The sequence below is a fragment of the Camelina sativa genome, chromosome 11, assembly GCF_030686135.1.
Source record: "Camelina sativa cultivar CO46 ecotype springtype chromosome 11, ASM3068613v1".
NCBI lineage: Eukaryota > Viridiplantae > Streptophyta > Magnoliopsida > Brassicales > Brassicaceae > Camelina > Camelina sativa.
This window is the reverse complement of record NC_141890.1, coordinates 26539956-26555388: the sequence shown is the minus strand read 5'-3', so window position 1 is coordinate 26555388 and position 15433 is coordinate 26539956. Positions and strand designations below refer to the sequence as shown.

The 15433-nt window shown below is 34.5% G+C and overlaps 1 non-coding gene and 1 pseudogene across 1 annotated transcript; one reads left to right on the top strand and one right to left on the bottom strand.

The window, feature by feature from the left end:
* Positions 1 to 1697: 1697 nt before the first annotated feature.
* Positions 1698 to 15305, bottom strand: LOC109127330 (protein trichome birefringence-like 19; annotated as a pseudogene).
* LOC147934429 (small nucleolar RNA R71) lies at positions 6740 to 6846 on the top strand. The gene has a single exon (XR_015573445.1). It is a non-coding gene; the product is annotated as a small nucleolar RNA R71 (small nucleolar RNA).
* Positions 15306 to 15433: the final 128 nt, after the last annotated feature.

Below are 15433 nucleotides of genomic sequence, written 5' to 3'. Positions count from 1 at the left end.
TAGTTTAGTTGGAGAATCCGGTACCACTTATTAGGAGTTTACACCTTAAGAATTCATTTGTTCTAAAGAATCATAGACCATCTTCATTTGTTATAATTTTTTAACAATAACTAGGTTAAACCTGCGAGATGCCGCGGGATGTTATTCTATACATTTTGAAATACATTTGATGTTAAAAATATGATTTTTAATTTTTAATTTTTTGGAATGATATTAGTCATGAAAATTATGGTTTACACAATGCTAAGATATAGAAATGGACTGAAAAAAACCCTACAATGGTTTGTAAGTCAGTAGTATTTGTTATTATAATCATTTAAAATTAAGTAGGATAAATTTAATTTTATAATTGGTTTAACTCTACTCTATGCTATGTTTTTTTCTCTTATTACTTGTTATGGGAGATATATTAGTGTAGTTTTATTTTGTGGTATATTTTTTGTAGTTTACAAATTTAATCATCTAAGTTTATATAGTTTGTGTTGTTCTTACATTATTATTTGTTTGTTTCCTTTTGTAAATTACCTTCTTTTTTTATAACAAGTCCACACGTATGTCAAAGTAAATAGACATACTTTTACTTTAGTTTGGTTTTGTGTTATTATATAAATGCTATACTTATGTTAAACTGTATACAACGTTTGTAAGGATTATGTTAATTGTCAAAGTTATTTTAAAAGTTAAAGATGATTTAGTTTTCTTGAATTTAAAAAATTTGGTCTTCGATCTTGAACATTGTTTAATTTATTATTGGTGTTCTTATATGTAAATCTTGAGAGACAAGGAACTTTTGTTATCACACGCCAAAAATTAAACACTGCAATCATCACTGTAAAAAAGAATCACATAGTAAATGCATAAGCAATAAGAAAGACATATGAGAATTCTTTTTTGATAATATGTAACTGATTTACTCTAGTTTATGTATGCTTCAGTGCTTCACAAAGAGAGTTTATCCTCCAATCACGTTTGAGAGATTACTCTAAACTTCTAGTTTGGTTCATATCCATTATATCTATAAGCTTTCTCACAAAAACAAAAAAAAATAGTAAGGTGTAAAGCTCGAGAAATGATTTCTTTATTTGTTCTCAATTTTTCATTAGTATTTATATTTACATATCATTGTGTTTTTTTTAAACTGACATCCAAAATTTAATTCTTTTCTTTTTTTTATAACTTAATTGTATTACTTACTTACATTTTCATAATACTTTAAGAACTCTTGATTCATATGGTGAGATAATATAAAATTGAAATTATAATAATTTCCATATGTAAAATCTTAATTATTATACAAGAATTTTATACATTCAAATAAAACTGAAAATATATACTATACGGATAAAATTTAGATCCCAAATAATAATTTTAGAGATAAATATTATAGATTTTGTATATATAAATTATAGTAAAATTATTTAATAATTATTTTACTCTGCACATAGTGTGATTGTTATTTAGAATAAAATAAACTGCTAAAATGATGTTAGATTACAAATAATACGTAACCAATATGTTTAAAGAACTCTATGTCCCTTAATCAAGAAAATATCAAGTTCCATCAACTCTTCAAAAATTCTAAAACCATCAAATCAAATCAGAGACACATAAAAGAAACCATATAAGTATATATACACACAAGATGGAAACAAAAATTACATAGATCATACTATCATAGTATTTCTAAGGTGATAACCTCAAACGTAACTTGCTGAACCAAATATACTTGAGAAAATTTTCAGATTATTCGAGTTAATCAACCTCTTTAGCATATCAAGCAAGAAGTCATGGAGGTTATCAATAGGACCGGGCAAGCACCAGTGAACACTGATATGCTCAAATTTACCCTAGAGTTACTCTCTTAAACTAAGAGATCACTGTAGTATTTAGTGATCATATCCACAAGGACTCTAGATCACACAATAGACTTATTAATCTTTTAATTATGCTAAATCAAAATATTAATTTAAAAACAATGCAGAAACAGAATTAAAAAGTGTTGTAAATTCAGGAATTAAAAAGCTAGGCCTAGGGAAATTCTCAGGAATTTATGAAATATTAAATCAATCAATAAATTAGGATTCAAGCAATTAAGATCAGATCTACAACTCTAAACTCTTCTGTAAAATAAATCAGTTCTCACTGCAAATATTATCTAAATTTAAAACCAGAAAATCCAAATCAGCTTTAAAAACAAGTTTAGATTGTTCACAAAATTATTAAATCAAATCTCTTTGAAGGAAATAATTTTGCTCATCAAAAGGTTTTATCAGGAAAATCAATTATATTCTCATATCAATTTATTTTCCTATGTATTAATTCTAGGGGATCAATCAAGAATTAATATGAAGAACAACCTAATATGAAAATCTAGAAAGATAAAGAATCCTAAAAATAACAGATCTAATAAATCATAAAAACCTATGAAAAACCCTCAACCTAGATATCTACTCAGACATGATTAATGAAACAGAAACCATTGATAAAATAGATATCATTAAATTCAAAAGAGAAGAACAAAGGAGTTTAGAAAAGCTTCTCTCAACAGGGCTGAGTTCTTGTCTCTCCAAAAAAAGCTCTCAGGGTCTCTCTCTCAAAAGGTGGCAGAAAAAAAATAAAACTTGAAAATAACTTAGGTCTAAACAATGACCCAAAAATCCTATTTATATTCCTAAAAACGTCCAGGGACTAATGATGCAAATATGGAAGACGTTGGGACAACTTTATAAATCTTCAAAACTTGTGAGAAAACTTCCGATTCTTCTGCTGGATGATGCATCGATCGACACCATCACTTGCATCGACCGATGCAAGTCTCTGAACTTGTCTCCCAGCTTCACAGCTTAGCCTCAATGCTTGAATGTGCTCCAAATCTTCCTATTTAGCTTCATTATGCTCCCATCCATGCTCAATCCTATAAAGACTCAAAAGACTCTAAAAATACCAAAAAGACACTATAAATAAGACTTATATCATGGCTAAAAACACCTAAAACCCATGATATATCAACTCCCCCAGACTTAGCCTTTGCTTGCCCTCAAGCAAAACATAAACTTAGACCTGTGAAAGAGGTTTGAAAACGCAGAAACTCATCTTCTTTTTCAAGAGTATTGCCATGATCATCCAAACCATAATCCATATGCTTAGCAGATAATTCCAAATCGAACCACCATGTACTTCTCTGTTGACTTTCATAGCATCCCAAATTCAAACCAAATTCCATTACTTTCTCCATTAAGCCTTTATTGGTGAGTCTCATCAATTTGATCAATGTCAAGAACCTTCTAGACTCATTCCCGTACAATAGCATAACAAGCAAGACATATCTTTTACCACATGTGGTACTCTTTCTCTCCCTCAGACTTATTCTATTTTATCTTTCTTAGAGTTTTGCTTTGTTTTATTTTTTATTTTTTTTTATCTTCTTTTTTTCTCAAAGTTGTAGGCAAATAATGGGGTCATCGGTAATTTACCTACCCCTCGCTTCCAAGCTTTGTGTGATCATTTGACTCAAGAGTAGAATAATGAGGTCACAGGTAATTTACCTACCCCTCTAAAATGATCAAAATCATTTCATCTTTTATTTACTCTTTTTTTTTTCAACAAAGCTCTTAGGAAAAATATTTCAAACTTTAGATAAGGGAGAGGAGTACCAATTTTTTAAAAATCTCACTTGTCAGGTATGAACAAGGAGTCAAGCTCTATCAATCTCCTTGATGAGATAAAAAGAAAAGCGCAGAAATTTTCTCAGGCTTTTGTGGATTACTAGTCAGCCTTTGGATTTTTCATTAGTCGGATTCTGGATTCAATCTGCAGCATTAATCAACCAAGGCAGTACACTAAAAAGAAAAATCATAGTTCCCAACAAAAATTTTGACTCAAGAAAACAATTTTTTTTTATTTTTTTATTTTTGACAAAAACGTAGTTAGTAACTGCCTCCCCCAGACTTAAACAACATTGTCACCAGTGTTATCAAGTAAGAGATTAGCGAAGAAAAATAAACAAAAACGAATAAGTATTGAAATTGTGAACAAAATCGTGTTACCAAACCGGATGTTCTGTGTCGACCGATGCTGATGGTATGTCGGTCGATGCACTCTGCAGATGCAGAGAGTTCAAACATTACTCCTGAGTTAGCTACGATTAATTTGTGTTTTTCTCATTCCTTGGATGTTAGCACTGCTAAGAATCATTCAAACACACGATTAAACGCAACATGATAGATAGAAGTTTATAATTCAATACAAATTCAAACTGACTCAAAGCAAGAATAAAAATGACTCAAATTGGAAAAAAAAACCTAAGAGTGGGTTGCCTCCCACTAAGCGCTTGTTTTCAGTCATTAGCTTGACTGTGTCGGATCTCAAACATCCGGTGGATCAGAATGTGACATTGAATGCTTCTGAGAGAATGTCCTCCTTATCCAAGGTGGTGTGTAGGCATTAGGTGCATGAGATCTGCCAAGGATGTGAGGAACAGGACCAGGACGGGAATGAGGTATGGGTGGCTTTCTTTTATGTCCTGCAAAATCATCAACAGAAGAAACAAGCGTTCTACAATAATCTCGTGGCTTGGTTAACTGCAAAACAGTTTTTTTACCTTTGAAAGTCTTATGGATGATAGGATATGGTTTGGGTGAAGGAGATGCATACCTTGGCCTTACCTGTGGCTTCTGGACTGTGGAATGGTGAGATTTTAGCTTTACAACCGGTCTAGGACTTGCAGCTAAAGAATCAACTCGAGAATCTTCGGTTTTGGACAAGTCTGGAGGTTCTCGTGGAGGTGTGTCGATCAATGCAACAGCTGCATCGATCGATGCTGAGCCTGCAACTCGTGTTTCTTCAACAATTCTGTAACTTTCCTCAACAATCCGTGTTTCCATTACAAAAATGTCATCTACCAACGACTTGTCATGGATCAGAACCTCATCATGGTCTCTAGTATTGATTAGATGATCTCCACTCCAATCTTCAAGCTTAACAACTTGCTTACTCACTTTCTCAACAGTCTTCATCTCTTTGACATACCCAGCAGTAATGTCTCTATGAAGCTCTATGATCGGATTGTCATCAGAAATAACCTCCACAGAAAATGTCTGACCATCAATAGTGGGAACACTTCTCAGCTTGTCCATGTCAAAGTTCATAACCAAATCTTCTATATTCAAGGCTATGTGTCCCTTCTTAACATCAATGATGACACCAGCTGAAGCCAAGAAAGAGCGTCCTAAGATGAGAGGATCATTAGGCTCTTGGTCATATTTCAGCACCACAAAATCAGTGGAAATCATGCAATCTCCAATCTTGATTGGAATATCTTCTAAGAAACCTTCAGGAATCCTTCTGGACCGATCAGCTAAGATAAGAGAGATCATAGTTGGCTTGAAATCTGTCATCCCAAGTCTCACAGCAACAGAATGTGGCATCAAGTTTATACTAGAACCGAGATCGCAAAGAGAGTGAGCAAACCGTGCTGAAGAGATAGAGCAATCTAACACAAAACTTCTAGGATCTGGTAACTTCTCTGCAATCCTACTCTGAATCACTGCACTCACTTTCTTAGATACAACAACTTCCTGCTTCCTTTCCTTCTTCTTCAGTGGAGGCTGATTTAACAGAATTGAGCTGACATCCTTGGTTAGCAAAGCTCCTTCCTCAGGACTCAAACCATTGGTGACCTCTTGACATACCGCTTAATCCTAGGAGAAAATTTAAAAACATCAATTAAAGGCATCTCTATCATTACCTTGTACATCATAGCCTTGCATTTAGCTTCTTCAATCTCCTGTTTGGACCTTCTTGGCTTAGGAAAAGGAACCTTAGGCTTATAAGCTTTCTCTGAATCAGATGGTGTTGAGGAGAAACCGGAGCTCTTCGCATGGGGTGTCGATCGACACTGGTGGTGCATCGATCGATGCTCTCGTTCTAGAGTGAGTTTGCCTCGATGGGTGGTGACTGCATCGATCGATGCATTGTGATGGCGTCGATCGATGCTGGTTCTAGTTTTATCGTATCACGGTTTTCTCCTTCATTGACCAGAATTGCATTGCAAGCATGCCTTGGATTCGTCTCTGTTCTTCTAGAAAGAAGTTCCTCTTGTCTTTTAACAGACCCAACAGTTTGAATCACTTGATTCTCCATCTTCTTAACATGAGTGTTTAATGCTTCAAATTTTCCAGTCAGCTCAGTGTAAACAGAATCAATCTTCCCATTGAAGTCTACTGTTAACTTCTGTTGACCTTGAAGAATCTGCTCAATCATTGATTCCATCTTGCTCTCTGAATTGGGTGGAGTGAGGGGTTGGTAAGAAGGAGATCCATAGGTCCTTGTGAAGTTGCTGTTTGGATTTCCTGAGAATGAATTCTTCTGACCAAATCTCTGATTTTGATACCCAGCTCCATACACATAGTTGACATCTTCTTCTGTAATCTCTGGTTTTGGCTCAAAAGTCTCAACATCTTCAGAAAAATGGACAGACTTCTTTCCCACAAGAAGATTGTAGACTGTATCCAACTTAGCATTCACCACAACAAACTGATTTGAACCATGGCCTTCATGTGCTCTTTTCCGCTCTAAGTCTGCATTCTTGGTACTGTTGCTTGATGCTAGCCTCTCTATCAACTTTTCAGCCTCATCTGGGTACCTTGTCTTGAAGTTCCCATCACTATCAGCATCCAAAGCCATCTGATACCTCCAGTCAATACCGCTGAAGAAGATACTAATCAACTGCACCTCTGAGAACCCATGATGCGGACAGTCTCTCTGGTATGCTTTGAACCTCACCCAAGCAGCTTTGTAAGATTCACCAGGTCCTTGTCTAAAGGTGGAGAACTTAATCCTCAGCTCATCAGACATCGCATCATCATAGAAGTAGTTCAAGAACACCACCTTGATGTCATGCCAGGTTGTCTGAGATCCCGGTTTGAGTTGTCTTAGCCAATGAGAAGCTTCCCCAGTAAGAGAGTAGGAGAAGAGCTTGCAATAGAGATAGTCCTCTGTGACTCCATTAGCCTTGATGCTGGTGACTATATCCTCAAAGTGCTCAATATGGTCTAGAGGCTTCTCATGCGGCAAGTTCTGGAATGGCCTTTGGCCAACAAGGGCGAAGTAGGCAGGCTTCAGCTCTAAATCATTCCTGGGGAATGGAGGAGGGACAATTGCGGAGCGGTTCTCATAGAACAAGTCTGGTCTGTTGAAGTCCGCAAGAGTCTTGACAAGCTCTCCATTGTCATCCTGTCGCCTCTGAAAATTCTCCCCATCGGCTCTGGCATTGCATCGATCGATGCCAAGGTTGCGTCGGTCGATGCCTTCCTGGTTGCGTCGATAGATGTCGTCGTTGTGTCGCTTGACGCCACGTGCATCATCCTCAACCACGACGAGTTCTTCTTGAATAACTCGTCCTTCAGCATCAAGTTTCTGGCCTTGCTCATTACGCACATGACCCTCTTGATCCCTCAAAACTCCAGCCTCATCTGGTCTTAGTTTGATTGGCTTGACCATCTTTGTTGATTTGGCTGCTTTCTTGTTGTCACGCTCTAGTCTTCCTAACTCTTGGTTTGTAAGATTCAAGGTAGGACCTATTTGATTTTTCCTGGTGTTGGGCTTAGGTATATACCTGAAACACACAAGAGAAAAGAAACAAAAGCGTTTGAGTAAAACAGAAAAATAAAAAATCTAGACAAAATCAAAGACTTTAATCTAATGGTGAATCAAAAGAGTCCCCGACAACGGTGCCAAAATTTGATATGCTCAAATTTACCCTAGAGCTACTCTCTTAAATTAAGAGATCACTGTAGTATTTAAGGATCATATCCACAAGGACTCTAGATCACACAATAGACTTATTAATCTATTAATTATGCTAAATCAAAATATTAATTTAAAAACAATACAGAAACAGAATTAAAAAGTGTTGTAAATTCAGGAATTAAAAAGCTAGGCCTAGGGAAATTCTCAGGAATTTATGAAATATTAAATCAATCAATAAATTAGGATTTAAGCAATTAAGATCAGATCTATAACTCTAAATTCTTTTGTAAAATAAATCATTTTTCACTCCAAATATTATCTAAATTTAAAACCAGAAAATCCAAATCTCTTTACAAAATTCTAGGTTAAAAATCAGTTTTAAAAACAAGTTTAGATTGTTCACAAAATTATTAAATCAAATCTCTTTGTAGGAAATAAGTTTGCTCATCAAAAGGTTGTATCAGAAAAATCAATTATATTCTCATATCAATTTATTTTCCTAGGTATTAATTCTAGGTGATCAATCAAGAATTAATATGAAGAAAAACCTAAGATGAAGATCTAGAAAGATAAAGAATCCTAAAAATAACATATCTAATAAATCATAAAAACCCTATGAAAAACTCTGAACCTAACAAGAGATCTACTCAGACATGATTAATGAAACATAAACCATGGATAAAATAGGTATAATTAAATTCAAAAGAGAAGAACAAAGGAGTTTAGAAAAGTTTCTCTCAACAGGGTTGAGTTCTTGTCTCTCCAAAAAAAGCTCTCAAGGTCTCTCTCTCAAAAGGTGACAGAAAAAAATAACTTAGGTCTAAAAAATGACCCAAAAATCCTATTTATATTCCTAAAAACGTCCAGGAACTAATGATGCAAATATGGAAGACTTTGGGGCAACTTTGTAAATCTTCAAAACTTGTGAGAAAACTTTCAATTCTGCTGGATGATGCATCGATCGACACCGAGACTTGCATTCTGAATTTGTCTCCCAACTTCACAGCTTAGCCTCAATGCTTGAATGTGCTCCAAATCCTCCTATTTAGCTCTCATCCATGCTAAATCCTATAAAGACTCAAAAGACTCTAAAAATATCAAAAAGATTCTATAAATAAGACATATCATGGCTAAAAACACCTAAAAACCATGATATATCAAACACAGTCGTTGTACAACGTGACATTGGCCTCTCGCATATGGTCGTAGCAGCTTGGGTGACCATCAGGTCTTAGCCACATCGCTTGAGTCATATCTAGTAGTCTTAACCTCTTCCCTTTATTCTTCGCTTCTTCTTCAGCCCTCCAAAACTCTTCCAGCTGAATCTTGGGTAGTTTCCTTGTCGTATCATCTTGAGCATGGTCGTTGCTCTTATAAGGTTATTTCCTCAAACAATCTCCTCCTTCGTTCCATAACCCGCCTTCAAAATATGATGGTGCAAAAGTCTGTAAGTACATAACACCTTTGAAGGTCTTCGAGTCCAAGATCGCTTTAAATGCGGTTCTAAACGCTTTTCTATTCCTGTAAAACATTGTGAAATCGGTTATATTCGGTATTTGACAATAATGGCAAATGATGATTGTCTGGTTTTCGTAGTAGACCGATGGACGGTAATGCCAATGGCCAGAGGAGATGATCACATAGTCAAAGTCTCCTAGATCTGCTGTCCAACTCTCGTCCGCCTCATCGAGGTATAGGTAAAAAATATCAGTAATCTTGGGATGGATCTAGCCGGGTTCTATGGACTTTACCAAGTACGATGTCCAAAATACGGCGATAGTGAAATTGTATGTCTCATATGTCCATCGTTTGAAATAATCGTCATCCTTGACCAAAGCATCCACCGGAAATTCAACCTACAATGTTAAATCTAAATTTAGTCTCGAGTAATTAAGTAATATGAACTATGAAGAATCTCTAATCCGGACAGACTGATCACGACTACAATTGGAAATAATTCATTTTGGTTTCATTTTTTGAATTTGAACATATTACTGTAACCAAATCGTACCAAAGTAGAGCTTGGAATTTCTTTTGATTATGAAACAAAAGAAAACATTATTTTTATTCTTTGAACCAAATTCTTAAACAAAAGAAAACATTATTGTTTATGCGATTTGATCATTCAATTAGTTAATTAGCTTATGGACTATGTGGAAATGTCAATGTGTATTCTATAATTTCTATTCCTTTTCAGAATCTTTACACATAAGTAAACTTATTTAATTAAAACATCCAAAATCATTGGACGGACTACACATTCCTGTTTCATAATTACTTTTTTTTTTATATAAGAAAACATTATTTAAGAGGAAGAAATCGACCATGTTCCTCTTTTTGGTTGTCCTGGGACAAAAAAATCTGATATGTATTTATTGTTTTAATTTGATTAGATATTCATTTTAATTGATGTGTCAATTTCTGCTTCAATACAAAAGTTGAGGTGTCATGTCCTGGTGAAGTTTTATTATATTGATTTTTGTAGTTTTAAAAAATAAGAACTTTTCTATGGTTAAATAAAATTATCTCTATCTAATGGTAAAACTATAAGTGAGGTTCTATTGATAAGAAGAATATTCAACTTCCAAAGACAAACCATCCAAAATCAATCAACTTTAAAAGTTTTAAAAAATCACTAAACTATTCTGTAATCGAAAATGTAATTGTAACCTGCATATTCGCAGATGAACTGGCCTTGTTTGATAAGCTGATCAGCGTATAAGCACCAACCTTTCTTCTCATCTCTAACAATCTAGAATCCAACTGATATTAGCATACAAGTACCAACATAGTTTTTGCTGTTACTTGTCATGAGGCATCTTAAACAGGAAGAAGAAACATTGAAACTCAATCAAACAAAAACATACACTCATTCAAACTCAATCAAGAGAACACAAACTCAATAAGAGAAACTGATTACATAAAACTCATGAAAATTCAAACAGTCAACCGATTACATAAAAGTCATTACACAAACTCATACAAGAGAAACTGATTACATAAAACTCATGAAAATTTAAACAGTCAACCGATTACATCAAAGTGATTATTAAAACTCATACAAGAGAAACCGATTACATAAAAGTGATTATTAAAGCTCATACAAAGATACCTCTCCCCACGATAAATCCTACCACCATAAGGATGAAAATCCTTCACACACTAGCATCTCTCTCAGCCTCGGTAACAAGACTATCATTATGGATATAACCTGTAAACCCTATCACTACGGCTTGGTTCAGAGAAAGGAGGTTATACATGGTTATGTCTCACCACTGTCAACATCTACACGAATCGAGACTTCATTATCTTCTCCGATTGTGCAAACGCCTTCATTAAACCCTCCATTCGCAAGTTCACCTCATCGATCATGCTCTGTGTTTGAGAGAATGAACAAGCAGAAAAAAAAACTTCAACCAATTACATAGACTTCATCAAAGACCTGATACTCCATCAACAACTAAGCAAGCTCTCGCTCTTCCACACTCGAATACTTGAAAAATCTGAAATCAATAATAACAAAACACCAAACAACTCAGTAATCAACATACTGCAACAAATGCAAATCCAGATTCATGAGATACTCAAAAAAGTTTTTGAAATCTCTCTATTTCTAATTAAAAAAAAAAACAAAACAAAAACAGAGTCAATTACATACAGAAACACTGATATATCATGGTTTTTATAGTTTTTAACCATGATATAAGTGTGTTTTTTGAATCTTTGAGTTGTCTTCTAGGTTGTTTTTGAGTCTTTATAGGATTAAGTACTCATTGGCACGAATGAAACATAATGGAGCTAAATAGGAAGATTTGGAGCATAATCAAGCATTGAGGCTGAGCTACGAAGTTGGGAGATGAGTTCAAGAGTATGCATCGACCGATGCAGTTCCCACAAGCCGAATCGGAAGTTTTTCCCACGAGTTTTAGAAGATTTACAAAAATTGCCCAAGCTTTCCTTATTTGCAATTAAGGATTCATTCGTGTAAATTAGTATATATAGGATTTTTATGGTCATTGTTTAGACCTAAGCTTTATCTTTTTCTGCAACTTTTGAGAGAAAAATCCTGAGAGATTTTAGAGAGTTTTTGGAGAGAAGAATCAAGACTCCTTCAGAGAAGATTCAGAACTCCTTTTTTTTTCTTTAATCTCTTAATGCTATCTATTTTATTCATGATTTGTGTTCTTACAATTATATCTGAGTAGATCTGCTTGTTAGGTTTAGGGTTTCTCATTAGGGATTTCATGGATTGTTAGATTGATTAATTGTTTGGATTTATTATCTTTCGTGTTCTTCACCATAGGTTGTTCTTAATGCTAGATCTTTGATTAGTCATCTGTATTTAGATCTTAGGATTACTGATTGATATGAGAATATAATTGATTTTCCTAACACAAACCTTTGGTGAGCAAAATTACTTTTTGCAAAGAGATTTGAATTAGTGATTTTTTGTGAACTTATCTAAACTTGATTTGATTGCTGGTTTTTAACTTGAATTTAGCAAAGAGATTTGGATTTTTGGGTTTTAAAACTTAGATAATATTTGTAGTGAGAAATGATTTATTTTACAATTGTGTTTAGAGTTCAAGAACGGATCTTAATTGTTAAATCCTGCTTGCTTAATTAATTGATCTAATTTTCCATGATTTCCTGAGAATTTTCCTAGGTCTAGCGTGTAATCCTTCTGAATATTTCTGTTTAATCTTGTAATTTAATTACAATATTTCTGTTTAGTATAATTAAAAGATTATTAAATCTATTGTGTGAATCTAGAGTCTTTGTGGATTCGATCCCTAAGTACTACAATTGATCTCTTAGAGGGGGTATTGAACTTGTATTTTAAAAGATTTTAGAGTATTTTTAAAAATCACTTGTTATTCAATTGATGATGTTAAAAAATCTTTTAACATCTTATGTTATTCAACTTGGAATTTATGTAAAGTCATTTAAAATAATATACAATCTCTTGTTATTCAATCAATGATTTACAAAACTTACTTGAAATCTATTGTTATTCAACATACACAACTTTTTTTAAAAATGCTACTTTGAATGATTCTAGAAAAAAATTTCTTGTTTTTTAGTTGAAAAATATGTCTAGCAAAATCATATCCTTTGAGGTAGTTTTTTAAGCGATTTCAAAAGAAGAAGAAAACTGTATTTACTGGAAAATCAAAATTGAAACCGAAAATCGATTTCTGCTCTCACCTAGACACGTCTTCTCGCACTTCCCCGCTCCTTCGCTCCAGTCTCACCACTGGTGAATTCGGTCTTGGTCTGTATTAAGATCGGAGAGCTTGCTGGATTAGCAATAGGATCAACGATTCTACTTAATGTTCTTACTTAAACAAGTTTTACTCGCCAGAAAATCCATACAGAATTGACAAATGACCCAAAGCTTGTCTATCATTGATTCATTGTGGAATAACTGCACGGAAGCTGCCGGTATGTGATTTCATTTTCTGGCAGGTGCTTTATTTTTTTTGTCCTTATCATCTCGCCTGTTATGTGATCTAGTTTCTTCTTTTCAGCAATTAGTATAGCACAATCCTCAAATAGCTGTTGAGTTTCTGGCCAAGTTGATTAACTCCCGAGAGATTGTTGAGTAATTCATCCATGTTATCGGTTCCACTTCCACCATTTACTAGAGATGTTTTGTAAATGGTATAGTGATATATTGTTTTCGATCTGTAGCAGCAAGACAAATACATGCAGAATAGGCTTGTACGGCTTGTTTGCGTCTTCTTACAAAGCTTAATTCGTAACAACATCATCAACGATATGCATTCTCTGTTTTTGACTGATTGTTATCAAATTTTGGGATTTTGCTTTGCTAATAACACAAAGAAAGATCAACAGATAGAAATATCCACAGAGGAATTGGTAGTCTATCATTATGCTTTACACAATTGGGTAACATATATGTTTTTTTTTTTGGGTGGTAAGTGTAACAGTGAAGGATCTATTCATAAAAGTTCAAGCTTTCTGCATTGAGTTTTCTCGGATTCAAGAAGCAGCTGGTCTTTTCCGGTCCCTAGGCCTAGGCTGCTAACAATTAACCATGAAAGATTTGAACCTATAATAATAACTGCTGGTTCGGATCCGGAGTTGTTGTTTGATTTGACGAAGTGACTTATTTTATATGTTCAATGTCTATGTTTGTTATATACAGTACTTGCATGTATTACTATATTTTCCTATTTAAAGAAATGGTTGAGTTCGACTGTTTTGACTTTTGAGTATAAAGAATTGTTGAGAACAACGATTTGTTGAATGCATTGTTATTGTTATTGCTAAGTATTGAAAGTTAAAGCATTGTTTTTGTAGCTCGTTCTAGTGTTACGAAGGTAGCTGAACCAAGGTCCCTTCCTTCTCAAATTTTCCTTTTTTAATTTGTGTGATACAATATTCTAAAATCATTCAAAGTTTAATAATACAATCTCACACAATCCCATTGCATTTTCTTTTAAAAAATATAAAAACTTTAAAAAATAATCAAATCTTCTAAAAACTCACTCAAATCATTCAAAATTCTAAAACATTAAAATCATACCAAATCTTTTAAAATCTCAAGTTCAATAGCCCCCTCTTAATTTGAGTGAGTAGTTTTAGGGTAAATTTGAGCATATCAAATTTTAGCGCCGTTGTCGGAAACTCTTTTAATTCACAATTAGATTTTTTTTTTTTATTATTTTGATTAAAGAGGTGTTACCATTCCATTAAATAGAAAGTAACATACAAGACAAGGATTGTTTAATGTACATCAAAGGATAATAAAAACCAAAGCATAGATCAATAAAAGTGCAAGGATAGATAGGAGCAATCGATGTGAAGAGCTTGAGAGCTATGAACCACATGCTAAGAAGCAGCATGGAACCTGTGAGGTCAAGGCAAATCGATGCAGACTCCATGACCAAGTCAAAGGAGTATAGAGCCATTGTCTTGAATCTTCGAAGACTTGGCGTTGGTGAGAATGGCATAGCTGTGATGCCAAAGTTTCGAGCAGGGGAGCTGAGGCTCTGATAACCAGCAACTACAACGGTAGTAGTTGGTCCAAGGTTGATAAAACAGGGCTTGTAGAGGTTGTGGTAAGCTTTCCTCCTTGGAGAGAGGGTCATAATGCCACTAGTCTTCAAGCTTAGGTGCAGGGACTTCAAGAAGTATTTGATTTTCGTTTTGAGGATCATTGAAATTTGGTAAAGTGTAGGTAGGGAGTTGGTGAAACATCGGCAACCCCCACTCCAAAGAGGTGGGATCATAATGCCAAGCGTCACCAAGCAAACTCCATAAGCGGGATCATCCCTAAGGTAACCGATTAAACTGGTTTTCAAAAGACTCCTATGCCATTCTAGCAACACAGGTGGTTTAAGGTTCAAGAGTAGTCTTCGTACTAAGGAAACCAGTAAACTAAACAAGTATTGCAAAGGGTGGGGAAGAGTAGAATTCAGATCGAACCCGGATACACACTGGTCTCGACACAAAGCGTTCTCAACCATACTAGAGAGATCAAGTATTCTGCTATCGAGGTTACCTCGTCTTGACCAAGCAGAAAACATTGATACTCACAGGTCTGATTGTGATACAACGATATCGAAATGGGGTCGGATTAGGTACCAGTTCAGGGATGTGCCATAGTTTAACCTATGTAAACTATCTACCAGGATAATGAGATATGAATGGATAG